At 43.8% G+C, this 23262-nt stretch overlaps 1 protein-coding gene across 1 annotated transcript in view; it reads right to left on the reverse strand.

The window, feature by feature from the left end:
* Positions 1 to 20723, reverse strand: part of LOC132390763 (high-affinity choline transporter 1-like) — a 67554-nt gene extending 46831 nt beyond the window's left edge. Inside the window, exon 1 of the mRNA XM_059963312.1 lies at positions 20490 to 20723. The gene's annotated coding sequence lies outside the window, so the exon portion shown is untranslated. The remainder of the gene's footprint in view (positions 1 to 20489) is intronic.
* Between the last annotated feature and the right edge of the window lie 2539 nt (positions 20724 to 23262).

The raw sequence follows: 23262 nt of genomic DNA on the forward strand, positions 1-23262 counted from the left end.
CTGCTTCCAACACATCATTCTCTGCAATCTCCACCATCATCCACAGGATTCTACCACGGAACACACCTTTACTTACCCCCCTCACTCTCCACATTCTGCAGGAAGTGCTCCTTCTATCATTCCCTTGACCATTCATCCCTCCCTACTAATATCCCTCCAAGCACATACCCCTGCAAGCGAGTGAAATGCGCCGCCTGCCCATTCACTTCCTCCCTCACCTCCATTCAGGGTCCCAAACATCCTTACAGGTGAGGCAACACTTCGCCCAAGAAGCTGCGGAGGTCGCCTATTGTATCAGGAGCTCCCGATGTAGTCTTCTCCATGTTGGTGAAACTCGACGTAAATAGGGGGAGCTGCTTTGTTGAGCATCTCTGCTCCTTCCACCAAATGTGGAATTTCCTGATGGCCAGCCATTTTAATTCCTACACAAAATGCTGGAGGAATTCAGCAGGCCAGACAGCATCTATGGGAAAGAATACAGTCGATGTTTCAGGCTGAGACCCTTCGTCAGGACTGATGAAGTGTCTTAGTTCGAAACGAGGACTGTATTCCTTTCCAGAGATGCTGCCTGGCCTGCTAAGGTCCTCCAGCATTTTGTGTGTGTTGCTTGGATTTCCAGCATCTGCAGATTTTTTTCCTGTTTGTGATTTTGATTCCTACCCACATTTCTGTTCTGACATGTTCCACGGTAAGGCCACTATCAAGGTAGAAGAGCAGCAACTCATATTCCAGCTAGGTAGCCTCCAACCTGATGGCACAAACATCAGTTTCTCCTTCCAGCAATTTTTTCCTCATTTTTTTTTTCTTTTCCACTCCCCCCTCCCTCTTCTTCTACTCCCCACTCTGGCCTCTTCAATCTTCTCCTAACCTGCTTATCAGCTCTCCCTAGTGCCACTCCTCCTTCACTTTCTTCCAGGGTCAGCTCCCCTCTCCTATCAGATTCCTTCTTCTCCTGCCCTTTACCTTTCCCACCCATCTGTAGTCCCCTATTTCCTTCTAGCTTATCCTCCTTAATCCTCCCACTCCCCAGTGTATGGTTCTGGTGTCTTCCCCCATCTTTCCAGTCCTGAAGAAGTGTCTTGGCCTGAAGCGTCAACTGTTTATTCATTTTCATAGATGCTGCCTGACCGGCTGAATTCCACTAACATTTTGTGTGTGTTGCTCTGGATTGTGTGTTATGATTATCTTTTACTCCCTCTCCCCTTCATCTCATTGCAACAAGCTGCTCTACTGTGCTGGTCACTCTGTAGTGGATATTAAAGCAACTTTTTTTGTATGGAGCAGGTGACTGGGTAACAAAGGCTATGGTGAGGAAGCTAGTAACTACAAGTATTGGCTAGAGAGCATTGGTCGGGGGTAAGAACGGAAAAGTTTCACAAAGGAGTAATAGAACATCAGGAGATGTTCTTCCCATTCTTTAAATAGAATAGGAAAGACATATTACTTTCATTCCCACTTGAAACATTACCTCATATTTGCAATCACTAACACTAAATTACTGGTTTAGCTTATGTGCGAAGAGTTCATAACAGAATTAATTCCTCAGGATTATCAACGACCTGGGGAATAAAACAGGCCTTTTGACTGTAAATTTTACAACGCTTTCCTGGGGGAGGGGTGGCAGAACCTAACTGTAAGTAGATATTTTGTGAAAAACATTGAGAAAGGGATTCTCTTAAGCATTGAGGAACAAGGAGGAGGAATAATCTATACATTCTAGCATGTATGAAAGCTTTAACTATAGCGCAAGCAAACCTAGACACATACAGCCCTCTAGTGGTACTTCACTATGATTATTGACCACCCCATTCCTGAAGTATAAAATTAGAATAACAGTTAGTTGGCAAAGTTCACATTTCATTAAAGTGTAATTCCTCTGTATACTTCACTGGTTTTCAAATGTGTTCGCTTATTGTTTGATTTAACTTGACTTTAACAAACAAGCTCCATTAATTGGTTATTGTTTATCTCATTTGTGGCATACGGTGGAACAGAATCCTAATGTAAAACCCATTTTATAAAAAGTGGGATGTCTTCAGAAAGGAAAACATAACTTAGAGTTGTGCTGTCAGAGAAAGTCAGTTCAGACTCAAACTCCACAGATCATTGGATAGAAAAACAACACTAATGATGTGTGATTTTTTTTTCTTCAATTACATCATGTTAAATTTGGAACAAATTTATTTATTGAAAAGAAAGGATGTCAGGTGAGATAGGGTAAATGTTGAAAAATATGAAGTTATTCAGTTTTATAGAAAGCTTAAGGAAGATGTTTTTTTAAACGTCTGACGCAGTAAGTGTACATAAAGGTACAATAAACAACAAAGAAGGCAAGCGCTATGTTGGCCTTTACTACAGTGTGGTTTGTGTATGAAAAATGTCTTTAAGTGCTGGAAGTTTAGATGAAACCATAAATGGAGTATTCAATAAATAATCAGAATCAGGTTTAATATCACTGGCGTATGTCATGAACTTTGACAACTTTGTGGCAGCAGTATAATGCAATACATGATAATATAGAAAAATTATTAAGTAAATCAATTGCAGTAAGTATATCTATATACATTAAATAGTTACATTAAAATAGTGCAAGAACAGAAGTAATAAAAAAGTGAGGTAGTGTTCGTGGCTTGAATATTCGTTCAGGAATTGAATGGCGGGGGGAAGAAGCTGTCCCTGAATTACTACTGAGTGTGTGCCTTCAGGCTTCTGTACCTCCTCTCTGACAGTAACAGTGAGAAGGGGGCATGTCCTGGGTGACGGGGGTCTTTAATAATGGATACCACCTTTTTGAGGTTCTACTCCTTGAAGGTGTCTTGGATACTCCAGAGGCGGCTACCCAAGGTGGAGCTGACTTGTTTTACTACTTTCTGTAGCTTCTTTCGATCATATTTTGAATATAGTTTTGATCTTCATACCAAGAAAGGATATACTTTGTGTCAGTGCAATGTGGATTCACTAGATTGAGTAACAAGATGTGGATGTCACCCTACAAAAGGGAATGAAAAAAACGTGATTTATACTTCTTGGAGATTAAAGGAATGAGGGGGTCTCTTTGGGATATAAAAAATTCTGAGAGGGAGTGTAATGATATTGAGAAGTTGATTCCTCAATCAAAGCTACCCAGAAATGGAAGTTAGAAAGAGGAATTAGGTATGTCTTGGGACCAAGGTAAGTAGATATTGGGTACCCTCCAACCTGACGGCATGAATATCGATTTCTCTTTCCAGTAAACAAGTTTAATACCTTCCCTTCCCTATTCCCTACTCTGACATTTCACATCTTCTCATCTGCCTATTATTTTCTCCTGGATCCACTCCTCCTTCCCTTTCTCCTATTGTCCACTCTCCTCTCATCAGATTCTCTGTTCTCCAGCCCTTGACCTTTCCCAATCCACCTGGCTTCACCTATCACTTTCCAGCTAGCCTTTTTCCTGACCCCACTCCCACTGTTTCTTTTTACTGGCATCTCCCCCATTCCTTCTCGGTCCTGAAGAAGGGTCATGGACCGACACTTGGCTGATACTGATAGGCTTCTGGACATAAAATGAATCATGTGAAGTTGGTAGATCACCCATGTCTGCATTAAACAGCAGAGCAGGACCTGAGGGAAGAACCAGGGAGAATGCAGATGCTGGAAATTTAGATCAACACACACAACTGCCGGGGGAACTCAACATCTATGGAGAATGACCTATGCGACAAACGTCAACTGTTCCTTTCTCTCCAATGATGCCGCCTGACCTGCTGAATTCCTCCAACATTGTGTGCCTGTTGAACTGGGCCTAAGGACTTCTGTTTGCCTCTTTTTAAAAAGTTATAATTTATTATCTATTTTCATTCCTATTTTTAGGCTTTATGTTCATAGTGGCCTGATTGTGAGGCAAGTTTGAAGGACAACTTGTTTTTTTCTCCCCGTATTTTCATTAGTTCAAAAATAAGATACCACTTCTACTAAAATAAAGGAAGAATTTGGAGGCATGCTAGACAGAATAAAACTGTGTGGTAAATTTAATCGATAATATATTTGTGTTTTGCACTTGTCTTTTCTAGAAATCAAGCTTGTTCTGAGCCCTCCATATGTATGTCCAGCTTATGCAGCAAAGGATGAACAGTGATTTCAAATGCATGTACCTGTGGCTCGGAATAATAGAGGAAACATTTTGGCAATATGAATGATAAAATGTTTTATCATGAAGAGGTCTCATACAAAACTGGCAGGGAACTCTTGCAGGGGGATACTTTAATATGTTGCATTTTTTAAATACTGAAGAATTTCCTTGCCAGATGACAACACTAATATTGTACAGTATAGTTTTGGTACGTGAGATTTTGTTTGGCAGATATACAAATGTCACTCCACTCTTCAAGAAGGGGGAGAGGCAGAAGAAAGGAGAAGAATAGGCCACTTAGTCTGACCTCAGTGGCTGGATAGATGTTGGAGTCAATTAATAAAGAGGAGGTCACAGGGTATTTGGAGGCATATGATAAAATAGACCATAGTCAGCATGGTTTCCTCAAGGGGAAATCTAATCTGACAAATCTGTTGGAATTCTTTGAAAAAATAGAAAAGCAGGACAGACAATGGAGACTTGGTTGATGTTGATTTTCAGAAGGCATTTGACAAGGTGCCACACATGAGGCTGCTTAACAAGCTATGAACCCATGGTATTACAGGGAAGATTCTAGCATCAATAAAGCAGTGGTTGATTGGCTGAAAGCAAAGATTGGAAATAAAGGGAGCCTTTTCTGGGTCGCTGTCAGTGACTAGTGTTGTTCCAAAGGGGTCTGTGTTGGGACAAATTCTTTTTATGTTATATGTCAATGATTTGGATGATGGAATTGATGGCTTTGTTGCAAAGTTTATGGATGATATGAAGATAAGTGGAGGGGGCAGGTAGTTGTGAGGAAGTAGAGAGGCTACAGAAGGTCTTAGATGGATAGGAGAATGTGTAAAGAAATGACAGGTGCAATACAGTGTTGGGAAGTGTATGGTCATGAACTTTGGAAGAAGAAATGAAAAGGTTCAGTATTTTCGCAATGGAGAGAAAATACAAAAAAAACTCTGGTTCAAAGGGACTTGGGAGTCCTTACACAGGATTCCCTAAATGTTAATTTGCAGTTTGAGTCTGTGGTGATGAAAGCAAATGCAATGTTAGGATTCATTTCGGGAGGAATAGAATATAAAAGCAAGGCTGTAATGCTGAGACTTTATAAAGCACTGGTGAGGCCTCACTTGGAGTATTGTGAGCAGTTTTGGGCCCCTTATCATAGAAAGGATGTGGTGAAACTGGAGAGGGTTCAAATGAGGTTCACAAAATTGATTCCAGGATTGAATGGCTTGTCAGATGAAGAGCATTTGATGGCTCTGGGTCTATATTCCCTAGAATTCAGAAGAATGAAGGGTTACCTTATTGAAACCTATCGAATGGTGAATGGCCTTGATAAAGCGGATGTAGAGAGAATGTTTCCTGTGGTGGGAGAGTCTAAGATCAGAGGACACAGCTTCAGATTAGAGGGATGTCCTTTTAGAATGGAGATGAGGAGGAATTTCTTTAGCCAGGGCACAGTGAATCTGTAGAATTCTTTACTACAGGCAGCTATGGAGGTCAAGTCTTAATTTATATTTAAGGCAGAGGTTGATAGATTCTTGATTGGTCAGGGCATGAGAGGATATGGGGAGAAGGCAGGTGATTGGGGCTGAGAAGAATATTTGATCAGCCAAGATGAAATGGTGGAGCAGACTTGATGAGACAATTGGCCTAATTCTGCTCCTATATCTTATCGTCTTATAATCTAACTCCATCAATGTCTCTTATCACCTTATACACATATATCAAGTCACTCTCATCTTCCGATACTTCGAAGAGAAAAGCTCTAGCTCACTCAACCTATCCATAAAAGACATGCGCTCTAATTCAGGCAGCATCCTGGTAAATCTCCCCTGCACCCTCTTTAAAGTTTTCGATTCCTTCCTATAATGAGGCAACAGGAACTGAGCTTAATATTCCATGTGTGGTCTAACCAGGGTTTTATTAAGCTACAACTTTACCTCACAGCTCTTGAATCAAGCTAATGGAGTGATAATTCCCTAAGCTTACTCTCTTCCTTTAGTAAATAATGGTGCTACATTTCCTTTTTTTCACCTGCAACATTGTGATTAGTGCAGTTTTACACAAAAAATTACCGAAACAATAATACAAAGCTGGGCTTCAAAACTTTCCAGTGGAGAATGTTGAAAGTAACAAATGTTCAAGAATAAGTGCTGTAGGAATTGTAAAAGGTCCATGACATGTTGAGGGTAAAAATGAAAATGGGATCTTTGGTGAAGAATTCAAAAATTATGAGTTAGTGAGTTGTGGACCAACAAAGAGATTCCCCTTTTACAGTGAAAAGTTGTGTAATGCTTCAGAAAAAAGAGAAAACCATGAGACTCGGTCTGGTACAAGAAAGATTTAAAGACTGAGAAAGCAGCAGAAATATTGTTTCAATTGTTAAGATTCTGGGGACATTTCCAAAATCATCCAAATTGATCTAAAATCACATTTAATAACAGTGGTGTCCATAGCATTGATACCATCTCCTGTATATACTTAGAGGCAAAGAAACAAGAATACAATAGGAATGGCCTTTTTACTTATTGTTCTGATAGGTCTTGGGTAGTCACCCAAACATGTTTGTGATTAATGTTTCCCCAAGCTCACCAAAATACAAACCTTCATTATATCTCTATCACATTTTCAATAATTCCCCATATTTTCTCTTTTATAACCAAAGAAAGAACTCCTCCCCAACTCATTCATTCCTTAATTCATTCATATATCATAAACACTTGTGTTTTTGCAAATGGTTGGACGCAGTGACTACGACTTTCAGTCAGATCAGGGAGAAAAAAAATTGCTTCTCTGAGAGTCTCCTCCATGGGGAATGGTACAGGTGACCTATTTGGGGGCAGAAGCACCTACCAGTCAGGAAAATCTGTGCCTTGAAATGTCTGGATTCTGGTTTAAATCCCTAGCCTTAGCTGGGCACCCAGGATGAAGAGTGAAGTGGCAGAAAACTCAAGATTTAATAATACAACAAAAAAGACTCTTTCACTCCAAACCACAATTTACAATTGGTTCCATTCCCTCTTGTCTGTTCTAATATCCCTTTCAGTTAATTTTCACTTACATTTATGTACCTCTCATTTCTTCCTGCTTTTTGTTTCTTTGTATCATTCAAAATATTTCTGTTTGATTTCATTCTTTCATGGATTCCATTTCCATGGCAACCTTTATTAAACTGTTCCAAACTAGGTTCCATCACCGAGGACATCTCAACAACTTAAAATATTCTCCTGAATAACAGCTGGCATATATAATTTTGGTGTTGCTCGGCCACAGACACTGCTGTCAGCTTGCTTCAGTCAAAAATTATACAAGATTTCTGAATGTAAATAACTAATATGTCTATTGCTAATTACAAGAAAATTTGTGTAAAAATCCCATACCTTAATGCAAGAGGTAAAAGTACACACACAGACACCAAAAAAGGAGAAACATAGAATAAGCAGAAGAAGACAAATATTAACATAGGGGATGGAAAACTGGAGGCTTAAATCATGAATTATAAACTAAAATTTCAAAGGAATGATTAGATTGTGAATGTTGTGTATCAGATGCTGTGATAATCCTACAAGTAAGTTTTTCACTGTACCTGTGCATTCATGTACTTGTGTTGTATGACAATAAACGCTACCTTGACCTTGACTATGTTTATTAGTGAAGATATTGAGGAAGGATGTCTAAGGCTGCAGTAGGATATTGAACAGATGGAAAGTTGGGCAGAGCATTTGTTGATGGAATTTTATGTTGATAACTGAGAGGTGATGCATTTGGGAAGTCAAATAAGAATAGGACATATACAATAAATAGTAGGATGTTAAAGAATATTTCTGTGCAAGTGGACCTTGGAATTCAAGTCTGTTGTTCCCTGAAAGAGGCGACATGGCTCTAAAGAGTGGTTAAAAAGATTTAGACAGACAGACAGACAGTCTGGACATAAAACGTAGAAGTTAGAATGTCATGTTGTGACTTTACAGAACCCTGGTTTGAGCATGCTTGTAATATTGTGTGTAGTTCTGATTGTCATATTATAGAAAAGATGAGTTTGTGCTAGAGACATTGCAGAGTTTCATCAGGATCATGGTATAATCAATCTGAAACCAAAATACAATGAGTTTTTATACTCTTTAAACACAAAGACAAGAGCAGTTGACTGAACACAACACAAGTTAAAATTACAGAGTTTACTTCACTATTTTGGATATAGGAAAATAGTTCCATAGAATTGCATATTTACAATGGAGTACATGTTGACCAAAGTGAGCATTCGTGCATTTTTGTTGTGAGCAGGTGATTCACATGGACAGTCTAAAAGCTTCTTGAAATAAAGACAAAAACATATAAATGTGACAAAGTTTGATGAATAAGTAGCAAAATAATCAAAGTTTGAAGTTCAACATTGAACATAAATTTCCTATCAAAGTACATATAGATCACCATATACTACCCTGAGATTCATTTTCTTGTGTGCATTCACAGTAAATAACCTGAGCAAGAAAGTTAAGAGCAAAATTAAGGATGTACTAAGGAAATATAAGTCCACACAAGCTACGATCAACCTAACACAAGCATTTTAGAATTTATAGCTACACTAAAAGAAAAGTTTGGTGCATACAAAGCCAGACTAAATAGATACACGATATGTTCCATATGAAGAAAATACAGAATTATCAGTGCAGGAACAACAAAGAATGTTTATACAGGACATTGAGACTAAATTCAGTGCACCAAAATGTCACCATCCCTAGTACAGAATTGCTATCAAACACAGAGATAATGAACATCTGATCTTTTTGAACTTTTGGTCAAACAGGGTGACACACAATCAAGAAGCAAGCTGGATTAGGGAGAAAAAAGAGAATACACACTCGGTTGTGTTATGAATGCACCACAGCTCTGAGGGGCCGAAGGGGCGGGAGCAGCCCCCTCCTTCCGGAGAATCGCAAGAGCACTATTAATTCGGGTCTCGGACCCAGGCAAATGAGAGACAATGTAATGGTTTTGGCCATTGCTCTTAGAGACACCTGTGCTAAGGGCATGACCCTGCTACGTGACAGCTACCACGGATATGGACACCCTCGGGCAATGTGGGGGTGGGGATTGCATCACCCTACTTTGATGGACATCTACAACTCTGCAAGTCAAGATAAAAGGGGACTGCAGGAGGCTGTACCCCAGAGAGACGCACCAGAAGGACTCAATCGCTCAACGCTCCCGTGATAGCTGGAAGCTAGTCAAAAGCCACCTGCGCTCCGTAACTTCTCTGCCTGGGGAGAGGGTGGCTGATAATACCGAGAAGGACTTCGAACTAATAACAGGGAAACAACGCCACCCTGATTCAACGGAGTTGCTTCGTCAAAGACCCGGGCAAGTTTTGTCGTTTCTCCTCACTCTCTGAAACACGTGAAACCCAGCGGTTCCCCAAAAAGGCTGAAGCCTGCAGACTTCTGAGTGACTTTTACATTTCCAACGGACAATATATTATCCCCTAGACAACAGTCGAGATTACTTCCTAATGATGATTATTGCTATACCCGCGCTTTAGATTGAGTTTTGCCAATGTATATGTTCTGAATGTTTGTATTAACCTTACTTTTGTGCACCCTTTATGAATAAAACCGTTCGAAAATAGTGCCATCAGACTCCAATGGACCTCTCTATCTTTGCTGGTGAGTTATCCAGTTACGGGATACGTAACAGTTGTATAAAAATACCCACAACTGGAAAAGTACTGGCAGTGAGAATGTATTGGTATTAAAAGTATTGGTATTATTGGTATAAAAGTGTACTTGCCTTTGTCTATACCTATTAATCTGTATCAACAATTTTCTAAAAAATCTTGAAAAAGTGCCCGAATTTTTGACAGGTAGAACTTATCTCTTATCAAAAGGAGAAATCACAAATGACCCTTCACAATATTGTCCTATTACCGTACTTGTTTACGAACTATTTATAAAACTGTAACATCATGCATCTCACAACTAATCACAACCCACTTAAATAACCACACTATCACTCAGAGAACAGAAGAGAGAAAAGAAGAACAGAACAGAACAGAGAACAAAGAACAGAAGATGCTTTAAGGATACGAAAGGATGTAAAGAACAACTGATAATTCTGAATCAAGCCCGGAGGAAAAACAGAAATTTTTCATGTTGTTGTATTGACCACCAAAAAGCATTTGATTCTGTCCCATGCTTAATAGAAGCTCTTAATATATATAAACTGCACCCAATACTTGTAAAATTTCAACAACATTTGAGGAAGCCGTGGAGTACTATAATCATCCTATCAATTAACAACCAAAAAAGGATAACCCCCATTATCAAAATAAATCAAGGTATTTTCCAAAGCAACTCTCTAAGCCCACTATCAGTTTATTTAGCTTTATACCCGCCCTCTAATTTACTGAAATGGACAAAAATAGGCTATCAAATCAGAGACAATCGAGTGAATTATACCTTCTATACATGGACAATTTGAAATTATACACTCATTCATTAGTAAAGCTAAAGCAATTAATTCAAATAGTAGACTAGAGAAGTGCAGAACTTTAAACATAAAAAAGGGTGCAATAGAGCTAGTAGAATAGAAGACAGAGCAGCAGGATACAATAGAACTGATGGATTCACATGAAACATATAAGCTTCTGGGATACCAGCAAGCAAAGAAAATAGATCATAGTGTGATAAAGGGAAAACATTCGACAGAATTTCCTTCAAGGCTTAAGAAAATCTGCCTAAAAGAGCTCAATAATAGAAATATAACAAAGGCAATGAACATTCTCACTATACCCATATTAATGTATTCCTTTGGCATGAACTGATCTGGAAAATTTCCAAAGTAAAGTAAGAAATGAAATAACAAATGTTTTAAAACACTGTGTACAATCAAACATACTACCTAGGACAGATGGAGCAAGAGGAATAACAGACATAAAACATTTACACAATTCAGATGAACCTTCACCACTATCTTAAACTTCTAAGGATATATTTTCATCAACAAAAACAGGATTCAGCACTCTGCATGAGAATATGCATTTCTGATAAGAAGTACACACCGCTAAACCTAAATGACAGCACAACCAGTAAAATGAAGAATTTATCACCGCAGAAGAAAATGGAAGAACACAACCCTCCATGGAAGACATCTCCACGATCTGAGCAGACTAGATGTCAACAAGGAAGCGTTGAATGCCTAGCTCAGAGTTGGAGATTCATCCCAGAAACAGAGGGGTTGCTTGTGTCAATACGGACCACCTGGTTAACACAAAAAAATCAAAAATACATAACAAAATACCAACAAATTCTAAATAATAAATGCAGAAGATGTTGAGAGAAATCAGAAACGATCCAACATGGTACAGGATCCTGCTGTAGGATAACTCATTCTGGCAAATATCATTCACCAAAATCTTGCTTTAAAGTACAAACTTATAAAAGGCACTATACCTTACTATAAATACAAGGCTGGTCCAGTTTTAGAATCAGAGATATACAAATTATATTATGTTATTCCATTCATTATTACAGATAGGACTATCTATTAAAAAATGTCCAGATATAATATTACAGGATAAACAAGCAAGAATCTCTACTTAATACATATAACCATTCCAAAAACACCTAACAGTTTGTGGAATAAGTTCATTGTTGGGATGAGTGAAGTTATCCCCTCTGGTTCAAGAGCCTTATGGCTGAAGAGTAATAACTGTTCCTGAAGCAGGTAGTGCAGGACTTGTCTCTTGTACCTCCTTCCTGATGGCAGCAGTGAGTAGAAAGCATGGCCTGGACAGTGGGGGTACGTGATGGAAGATGTTGCTTTCCTGCAACAGGGCTCATTGTAAATGTCTTCAAAAGTGAGAAAGCTTTACCAGTGATGGACTGAGCTGTATCCGCTACTTTTTGTAGTTTTTCTGTTCTCATACCAGGCTATGATGCAACCAGTCAGGATACTCTGCACTGTGCATCTATGGAAACTTGTCAAAGATTTATATGACGTGCAGAATCTGCACAAGCTTCTAAGAAGGCTGCTGTGCTTTGACAGACAGATAGACATACTTTATTGATCCCGAGGGAAATTGGGATCCATTACAGCTGCACCAACCAAGAATAGTGTAGAAATATAGCAATATAAAACCATAAATAATTAAATAATAATAAGTTAATCATGCCAAGTGGAAATAAGTCCAGGACCAGCCTATTGGCTCAGGGTGTCTGATACTCTGAGGGAGGAGTTGTAAAGTTTGATGGCCACAGGCAGGAATGACTTCCTATGACACTCAGTGTTGCATCTCGGTGGAATGAGTCTCTGGCTGAATGTACTCCTGTGCCTAACCAGTACATTATGGAGTGGATGGGAGTCATTGTCACGCTCCCAGAAGCAAACCAGACCGGGCCCGGCCGCAGAGCCCGCTAACCCCAGAGGCAGGGGTGAGGAGACCAATGAACAATGGTGCTTCTACCACCAGCGGTGGGTTGCAGAAGCCTTCCGTTGTAGCCCGCCCTGCAAGTTCCTGGGAAACGCCAGGGCCAGCCACCGCTGATGGCTACGGTGGCTGGCCATCAGGATAGCCTCCTATATGTGTGGGACAAGCAGTCGGGATGCCGTTTTTTGGTCAACATCGGTGCCGAGATCAGCGTCTTACCTCCAACGAGTTACGACACCTGCAACAGGGCACCGGGTCCCCCCCCCGAGGGCCGTGAACGGCAGCACAGTAAGGACCTACGGCACCCATACGGTGCAGCTACAGTTCGGCTCCAGCCAGTTCACGTGGGACTTCACACTGGCCGCCGTAGCCCAACCGCTCCTGGGCGTGGATTTTTTGCGGGTTCACAACCTACTGATCGACCTGCAAGGGAAGAGACTGGTCCACGCCGAGACCTTTCAAACGTTCTCCCTGAGTGAAGCCCAGTTGTTGGCCCCACAGCTAGACTCCGTCACGCTGGCCGACAACGACTTCACCAGGGTCCTGGTGGATTTCCCATTGGTTCTGGCACCGCAGTTCACGGCAGCCATGCCCAGACACGGCATACAGCACCACATCCCAACCCAGGGACCACCCCTCCATGCCCGTGCTCGGCGGCTTCCCCCGGACAAGCTCCGACTGGCGAAGGAGGAGTTCAAGAGGATGGAGGAATTGGGGATTGTACGGAGGTCCGACAGCCCATGGGCCTCCCCCCTGCACATGGTGCCCAGAGCAACAGGGGGCTTGGCGACTACCGCAGGCTGAACGAGGCAACAACACCGGACCACTACCCTGTGCCACACATTCAGACTTTGCAGCAAACCTGCACGGCGCACGGATCTTCTCCAAGGTGGACCTCGTCCGGGGATACCATCAAATCCCAATGCATCCAGATGACGTCCCCAAAACGGCACTCATCACCCCGTTCGGCCTTTTCGAGTTCCTCCGCATGCCATTCGGCCAAAAGAATGCCGCACAGACGTTCCAGCGGTAATGGATGCGGTGGGACGCGACCTGGACTTCGCTTTCATCTATTTGGACGACATCCTCATAGCCAGCAGCAGTCGTCAGGAGCATCTGTCCCACCTCCGTCAACTCTACGCTGGACTGAGTGAATACAACCTGACAATCAACCCGGCCAAATGCCAGTTCGGGCTCGACACCATCGACTTCCTGGGCCCCAGGGTTACTAAAGACGGGGCAACCCCTCTGCCCGCTAAGGTAGATGCGGTCTGCCATTTCCCCCGACCCAACACAATCAAAGGCCTTCAGGAATTCGTGGGTATGGTCAATTTCTACCACCGCTTCCTCCCTTCAGCTGCCCGAATCATGCACCCCCTGTTCACCCTGATGTCGGGTCCGGGCAAGGACATTACCTGGGACGAAGAATTCACCGCCACTTTCATTAAAACCAAAGAAGCCTTAGCAAATGCCGTGATGCTAGTGCACCCCAGAACAGACGTCCCTACCGCCCTCACAGTGGACGCATCTAACACGGCAGTTGGTGAGGTGCTGGAACAACTCATCAAGGGTCGCTGGCAACCCCTGGCGTTTTTCAGCAAACACCTGCGACCACCCGAGCTCAAATACAGTGCTTTTGACCGGGAACTGTTGGCGCTATACCTGGCAATCCGGCATTTCAGGTACTTCATGGAAGGTTGGCCCTTCACTGCGTTCACGGACCACAAACCACTTACCTTTGTGTTCACGAAGGTGTCCGACCCCTGGTCGTCCCACCAGCAGCGACATCTGTCCTACATCTCCAAATACACAACAGATGTCCTGCATGTCTCGGCAAAGGACAATGTCGTGGCGGACGCCCTCAGAGGTGCAGCAGGCAGACGAGGAGATCCCTAGTTACAGGACCACAGTCTCTGGTTTGCAGCTCAAGGACCTCCCCGTAGGCCCAGGTGAGAGGACCCTACTCTGTGACGTCGCCACCGGCCAACCCCGCCCTGTCATTCCGACATCCTGGCGGTGGTGCGTTTTCGACTCCATTCACAACTTAGCGCACCCCTCCATCAGGACAACTGTCTGGCTGGTCTCCAGCAGGTTCATTTGGCATGGTCTCTGCAAGCAGGTCAGTGAATGGGCCAAAACACACATGCACTGCCAAACAGCCAAGGTGCAGCGGCACACCAAAGCTCTGCCGCAGCAGTTCCACCCCACGCACCGGCGTTTTGACCACATTCATGTGGATATCGTGGGCCCCCTGCCAGTGTCACGTGGAGCGCAGCACCTCCTGACTATCGTGGACCGGTTCACAAGATGGCCAGAGGCGGTCCTGCTCACCGACACCACCTCCGAATCTTGCGCCCAAGCCCTGATCACCACCTGGATATCTCGCTTTGGTGTACCGGCCCACATTACCTCTGACAGAGGCGCCCAGTTCACCTCCAGCCTGTGGTCAGCTATGGCCAGCCTTTTGGGGACACAGCTGCACTGCACAACTGCCTACCACCCACAGTCGAACGGCCTGGTGGAGCGTTTCCACCGTCACCTGAAGTCGGCTCTCATGGTCCGCCTTAAAGGGCCTAACTGGGTGGACGAGTTTCCCTGGGTCCTGCTTGGAATCCGCACGGCGCCCAAAGAAGATCTGCACACCTCGTTGGCTGAGTTGGTGTACGGCGCACCCCTGGTTGTCCCAGGGGAGTTCATACCAGCCCCAAGGGGGCAAGCAGAAGAACCCACAGCAGTCCTGGGCAGACTACATGAGAGGCTTGGTAATCTAGCCCCTATACCCACTTCACAGCATGGGCAGAACCCGACCTGCATACCCAAAGACCTGTTAAACTGTAAGTTTGTTTTTGTACGACAGGGCGGACATCGGGCACCACAACAGCGGCCCTACGAGGGGCCGTTTACGGTGATCAGAAACAATGGGTCCACGTTCGTACTGGACATTGGGGGGAAAGAGGAGGTTTTCACGGTGGACCGACTCAAACCAGCCCATGTGGGCTTGGCGCAGCCAGTCGAGATTACGGCACTGCAGCGCAGAGGCAGACCTCCCAAGCAGAGTCTGACCCTGACTGTGGACATTGGGGGGTGTATCGTCGGTTCTGGGGGGGGGGTTATGTGGCGACCCACTTCCCAGCGCACTCGAACTGGCTCACAAAGTGGCGCGCGCCGGCATTGAGGCCGGTCCCAAAAAGGGCACCAAGTCTGCTTCACCAGCAAGGGGAAAAGCCTGCACGTGGGACGGGACTGTGAATACGCGCCCCCTACAGTAATCCCACCCGGGGAGGGCGGGATCAGGAAGGTTTTAAAGCGAGGCCACGAAGTTTGAATAAACCTCTTTTGCAACTGCAGCTCATTGACTACGTGTCGTTATTTCAGCGCTGCGTGTAGTGTACCACTACAGCCTAACCATAGGCCGGAGCTGCTCTAGAACAAGTCTCTCCAGGGTCTTCATGATGTGGGAGGTCAATGCCACTGGTCTGTAGTCATTGGAGCCACTGGGGCACGGTGTCTTCAGTACAGGGACGAGACAAGACATCTTCCACAGCACAGGAACCCTCTGGAGACTCAGGCTCAGGTTGAAGACATGGTGTAGTACTCCACATAGCTGGGGGGCACAGGCTTTGAGCACCCTGGGGCTGACACCATTTGGGCCTGCAGCCTTGCTTGGGTGGAGACGTTTCAGCTGTCTTCTCACTTGTTCAGCTGTAAAGCCCACCGTGGTGGTTCCAGGTGGGGGAGGGGTGTAGTCATGAGAGCAGGGTGGGGGGCTGTGAGGAGGGGTGGGAGGGGAGAGTGGAGTATGTGTTGCTTGAGGGCCGACAACAGATGAATCATGTGAGGGGGTGGACAGGGGCCACAGTATCAAATCTGTTGAAGAACAGGTTTAGTTCATTGGCCCTGTCCACACTGCCTTCAGCTCCTCTGTTGCTAGTTTGCCAGAACCCAGTGATGGTCCTCATCCCACTCCAGACCTCTCTTATGTTGCTCTGCTGGAGTTTCCACTCAAGCTTCCTCCTATACCTGTCTTTAGCCTCCCTGATCTTGGTTTTCAGTTCCTTCTGTATTGTCCTCAGCTGCTCCCTATTTCCATCTCTAAACACCCTCTTTTTAGCGTTCAGCATGTCCTTAATGTCCTTTGTTACCCATGACTTGTTATTTGAATAACAAAGGACAGTTCTTGCCAGAACATTGCAGTCCACACAGAAGTTGATCTGACCAGCGATACACTTGTAATGCCAGTTATGTGCTGGATCCAGAACAGATCCTCTGGTTGATATCACTGAGGAATTGAAAGTTGCTCATCGTCTCCACTTCTGATCCCCTGATTAGGACTGGTTCATGGACCTCCAGTTTTGTCCTCCTGTAATCAAAAATTAACAGTCTGGTTTTGCTGACATCCAGTCTGGAACCATCCTTGATCTCTAGGACATGGGTGCAAAACATTGTTGCTGAAAATGTCTGACAGCCCGTTCCTTGTAGAGCCATTGATATCACTCTATTGTCTACATTAGTCTCCAAATCATATCATTGGAACATTAGTTCTATTAATGTTCGTTAATGGAGCATTAATCACACTATTGGGACCTCAGTTTCCAAATCATACCTGGTACACCTGGGTACTTCCAGGCCTCTATACCTTCCCCTGCAACTGAATTCTCAGCTTCCGAGCTGGAAGACCACAACCTGTGCGGATTGAAAATAACATCTCCACCTCACTGACATTCAACACTGGTGTGCCTCAGGGATGTGTGTTTAGCTCCCCGCTCCACTGTCTTTACACCCATGATTGTGTGGCTAGGCACAGCTCAAATGTCATTTATAAATTTTCTGCTGGTAGAATCTCAGATGGTGATGAGAGGGTGTACAGGGGTGAGATATGCCAGCTAGTTGAATGGTGTTGCAGCAATAACCTTGCACACAATATTGATAAGACCAAAGAACTGATTGTGGACTTTAGAGAGGGTAAGCTGAGGGAATGCACACCAGGGATCAGAAGTGGAGACAGTGAGTGATTTCAAGTTCCTGGGTGACAATATCTCTGAAGATCTTACCTGGACCTAACATATTGATGCAGCTATTGAGAAAGCAAGACAGTAGCTATATTTCATGAGGAGTCTGAGGAGATTTGGTATGTCACAAAAAACACTCACAGATTTGTACAGGTGTACTGTGGAGAGCATTCCAACTGGCTGCATCACCGTCTGGTATGGTGAGGGAGAGGCAAAAGAAATTCTGCACAAGATCACAGTAAGTTGCTGAGAATTGTAAAATTAGTAAGCTCCATCACTGGCACTAGCCTCCATAGTATCCAAGACATCTTCAAGGAGCAGTGTCTCAGAAAGGCAGTGTCCATCATTAAGAATCCCCACCACCTAGGACATACCCTCTTTTCATTACTACCATCAGGAAGGAGATACAGAAGCCTGAAGGCACACACTCAATAATTCACGAATCGTTTCTTTCCCTCCAGCATCCGATTTCTGAATGGACATTGAACCCATGTACACTACCTCACTACCTTTTTATTTCCTTTTTTTCCCCACTAATTGCTTAATTTAAATATTAAAATATTGTGTGTGTGTGTGTGTGTGTGTGTCTGTGTGCATATACATATGTGTATATTTATTGTAATTCAGTTTTCTTTTTTCTCCCTATTCTCATGTTTTGCATTGTACTGCTACTGCAAAATTAACAAATTTCATGGCATATGCCAGTGATATTAAACCTGATTCTGATTTGAGTTCTGTATTAGTAGCCCCCTGTTGTGATCCAGCATTCCACTCTCTTCACAGACTGTGGTGTTTATTCGTGCAGTAGTCCTTGTAATAAAAAAAAACTGATTACTGCTTGCAAAGTTTATATATGAATAGTTTGAAAGCTAATAGAATGCTTGATGCTGTTTTCTTAATGGAAGTTGCAGATGAGGGCGCTGTTGTAGAACATTCTGAACGCATTGCCCTCCACTCTCTCTGCATGAGTCCAAACCCCACTGTCATGTATTGAAATGGTAATGTCAGTTCATGCAGTTTGACACTTGTCAAGTTCAGTGATGTTGTCATCAGTCTGGGACAGAACCACAAGTGATGTGAGGGAGCATGGAATCGAGAATGAGAGACAAAGACACGTTCAGGTCATGAAGTGTCGAGTATTAATATATGCACTACCTAATTAAACACTAAGATAGGTGGCAAGTACACAACAGTGGTGATGAGGATACAGACTTTGAAAGTAAGTTTAATGATTGTTGATGAGAATGGAGAAATCCAGGATCTAACACTTCCGATGTTTTATGGAGCCAGCGACACTAGGTCCGAGATGAACATGGCGGCTCAACTCATTTGAACTTAATGCCGGTGGCAAAAGGACTGATAGTGGACGATAACACACGAGGTAATACAAAACAAAGGAGGAGAGCACAACTTTTGCACCTTGCAGGACCAGATGTGCAGGATAGATTCTCAATACTACCAAACATGGGACAAGTCACAGACTACGGGGCAGTGGTGAATGTGCTGAATACTTACTATGTTCCCCAGGTCAAAGCTACATTTGCCTAACAGCATTTTCATCAGCTTGCCCAAAAAACAAGGTGAGACAGTTCAACAGCAAAGGACTGTGATTTTCAAATGGACACAGACAACCAAATAAGGAATACTGTAGTGGTAAAATGTAACTCAGTCTATGTGCAGAGAAGACTACTGGAGAACATGCAGGGCCTAGCACTTTCCCACACACTGGAAATATGCCTTAAATTTCTCAGCTTCTATTGCAATTAAAAAATACAAGCAGTTCACCTCCACCACCACCCTCCTCCATCTGGCAGATCAGCTCCTAATCCTCAAAAATTTTTCCTTTGGCTGCTCCCACTTTCTCCAGACTTGAGGGGTAGTCATGGGCACTTGCATGGGCCCCAGCTATGCCCGCCTTTTTGTTGGCTATGTAGAGCAGTCCATGTCCCGAGTCTTTACTAGTAACGTTCCCCAGCTCTTCTCCCGCTATATTGATGATTGCATTCATGCTGCTCTCTGCACTCATACTGAGCTCATCAATTTCATCAACTTTGTCTCCAACCACTATGCTGCCCTTAAGTTCACTTGGTCCATTTTTGACTCCCCCCTCCCCTTCCTTGATCTGTCTGTCTCCATTTCTGGAGACAAACCTTTGACTGACATCTTTTATGAACCTACCGATTCCCACGGTTCTCGCGACTGTACCTCTTCTCATCTTGCTCCTGAAAGATGCTATTCCCTTTTCTCGTTTCCCTCACCTCCACCTCAACTGTTCCCAGGATGAGGCTTTACTTTCCAGGATATCGGAAATAAATTCCTTCTTCAAAGAATGGAGATTCCTTTCCTCTAACACTGATGCTGCCAACAAGGGTTCAAAGATGTTCAAAGGTCCATTTATTATCAAAGCATGTTTGCAGTATACAGCTCTGAAATTCATCTTCTCCAGGTAGCCACCAAACAAAGAAAATCATGGAAGTTATTCAAATATCATCAAACTCCCCCTTCACACAAAAAACTTACAAACCTCTCCAAAATAAATCACACAAGAGTACCTAATCGAACCCCCCCCCCCCCACAGACACACATGCGGAGACACAAACTGGCGAACTGTGAGGTCATTGAACTCCAACCCGACTCCCAGCACAAGCAAAAACCTACAAATCCAATAGTTCAGACACCAACAAGAAAGAATGGGTGGAAACAGAATATAAAAGACAAAATGAAAAAGTGTCCAGTCCAATCAATAAATCATAGAACCTTGGTACCATTCTCAGGCTGCTTCAAGCAAGAGAGAGACTACACGAACACAGAGGCACAACAGGAAAGAAATAAGCTGTCACACACCCACACCTTATCTGGCAGTAATGAATCATAGACAGTCACCCACAGAGACTTTATCCGGCAGCAGCCAAAGGCAGGTAGTCAGCACAGCACATTTGCTCACCTTCGGCATTTCGACTCGATGTTGTAATCTTCCTCAAAACTTCAATTGATGAAATGGAGCCGATCATGGGCTTGCACCCCATTTCCAAGCTTCACCACGAGGCAGCCCGTGCTCATCTCCTGGAATGTTTTCGGAGACAGCAGATTGCTTGATCACTCAATCGATCTCCAAATTGTAAATCGCCAACTCCAACAGTTCCAGAAACATATTTAAGATAAAAAGATGTACAAGAAGTGAAACAAACAGTTTCATGGACTATCCAGAAGACATCGCCTGAGGAATCAATCCTTGATGGCACCATCTTGACTAGAAGCTGCACCCGCATCTTCAACCTTCATTTCCCGAATATCCACGCTCACCACATCTTCCCACCACCTTAACAGTAATAAAGTTCTTCTCGTCCTTACCTACCACCTCATCAGCCTCTGCATTCAACACATCTTTCTTTGCAACTTCCACCATTTCCAAATGGATTCTACCACCAAACATATCTTTACTTGTACCCCACCCCCCCTCTGCTTTCCACAGGGATGCCCCCCTACGTGATTCCCTCGTCAATTTATGCCTCTGCACTAATCTCCCTCCAGGCATTTCTCCCTGCAAGCAGCCAAAGTGCCCACTCACCTCCATTCAGAGCCTCAAAAAGTCCTTGCAGGTGCGGAATCACTTGACTTGCAAACCTGTGAGGTTGTCTATTGTGTATGGAGGTCCCGATGCGGCCTCCTCTAAATTGGTGAGACCCATTGTAAATTGGGAGACTGTTTCATTCAGTACCACTGCCCCACCCACCAAAATCAGAACTATTTGATGTCTAAGTGTTTTAATTCCACTTCCCATTCCCATTCCAACATGTTGGTCCATGGCCTCCTCTTGTGCCACGATGAGGCCACCCTCAGGGTGGAACAACAATACCTTATATTCTGGCTATCCTCTCGCCCCTCCTCCCGTCTTTGTGTTCTGCCATCTTCCCCTTTCCTTTCCAGTCCTGATGAAGGGTCTCAGCATGAAATGCCAAAAGTTTACACGAGGAAATCTGCAGATGCTGGAAATTCAAGCAACACACACAAAATGCTGGTGGAACACAGCAGGCCAGGCAGCGTCTATTGGGAGAAGCACTGTCGACGCTTCAGGCCGAGACCCTTCGTCAGGACTGACTGAAAAGAAAAATAGTAAAAGATTTGAAAGTAGGAGGGGGAAATGCGAAATGATAGGAGAAGACCTGAGGGGGTGGGGTAAAGCTGAGAGCTGGAAAGGTGATTGGCAAAAGGGATACAGAGCTAGAGAAAAGAAAGGATCATGGGACTGGAGGCCTAGGGAAAAAGAAAGAGGGAGAGAAGCACCAGAGGGAGATGAAGAACAGGCAGAGTGATGGGCAGAAAGAGACAAAAAAAGAGTGGGGGGAAGCTAAGTATATCAGGGATGTGATAAGAAGGGGAGGGGGGCATTAATGGAAGTCAGAGAAGTCAATGTTCATGCCTTCAGGTTGGAGGCTACCCAGCTGGTATATAAGGTGTTACATCAGGTTGGAGGGGTGCTCCCCCCCCCCCTTTCTTTCTCCCTAGGCCTCCCGTCCCATGATCCTTTTCCTTCTCCAGCTCTGTATCCCTTTTGCCAATCACCTTTCCAGCTCTCAGCTTCACCCCACCCCCTCCGGTCTTCTTCTATCATTTCACATTTTCCCCTCCCCCTTCTACTTTCAAATCTCTTACTATCTTTCCTTTCAGTTAGTCCTGACGAAGGGTCTCAGCCTGAAACGTCAACAGTGTTTCTCCCTATAGATGCTGACTGGCCTGCTGCGTTCCACCAGCATTTTGTGTGTGTTGCCAATAGTTTATTCACTTCCATTGATGCTGCCTGTCCTGCTGAGTTCCTCCAGCATATTCTGTGTTTTGCTGTTGTAGAATCATTATTGAGTTGCTGAAGAGGATTATTAATTGTTTAATCGTTTACTGCATCAATCAAGTAAGCAGTTTTGTCCTGGGTATGATTAATCTTCTAGAGTATTGTTGGATCTACATTCATCTGGGCACATGGAGGCCATTCTTCATGTGTCTTGTAAATGATAGAAAGGTTTTGGGGTCAGGAGGTGAAACACTTGCTGCAGGACATGTAGCATCAAAGTTCTTCCTGCAGGCAGGTCTCTGTGCAGCTGGCTCAGTGAAGTTTCTGCCAATGGTGAGAGGAATGGTAGGGTCACAGCTTTAAGGCACATGAATGCACTCTCTTGTAGAATCGGATTGCTTTGCTCTTGTGATTTGACTTTTAGCCTTCCAGGTATGTATATGTCCACATTCTGCTGAAACATGAGCTTCTTTTTCCGAGCAGCAGCAAATGGAACTCTCCTGAGACCCACTCATTTCAATGATAGTCAGGATTCTCGATGTCATTCTTGGTTGAATGCACCCTGATTTGTGTGACACCCTCACTTTATTTCTGATTTTGATTCTTTATTTTCTCATAGGTGTGAAGTTTATCAGTGGGAAGCCCCACTTGATAGCATAGCTGGAAACTTTGTCCACCATCTTACTGATTGAGAGTAGGCAAAAAGGAACTTATTTGGCTGGATTAGTTAGCCTGCTTTTCCTAGAATGGGGACTTTCTCAGGTTAATGCCAGTGTTATAAAGGTACTTAGCTTAGTTAGGGTCCAGCTATTCCTTCACATGAAGTGGATTGTTTTGGGGTTATTGGCAAAGGATTTGTTTGTCCAGAGTGTGTTGAATTGTTTCAATTTCCATACCTCAGCACAAACAAGCATTAAGAATTGGGAATCAA

The sequence above is a fragment of the Hypanus sabinus genome, chromosome 3, assembly GCF_030144855.1.
Source record: "Hypanus sabinus isolate sHypSab1 chromosome 3, sHypSab1.hap1, whole genome shotgun sequence".
Taxonomy (NCBI): Eukaryota; Metazoa; Chordata; class Chondrichthyes; order Myliobatiformes; family Dasyatidae; genus Hypanus; species Hypanus sabinus.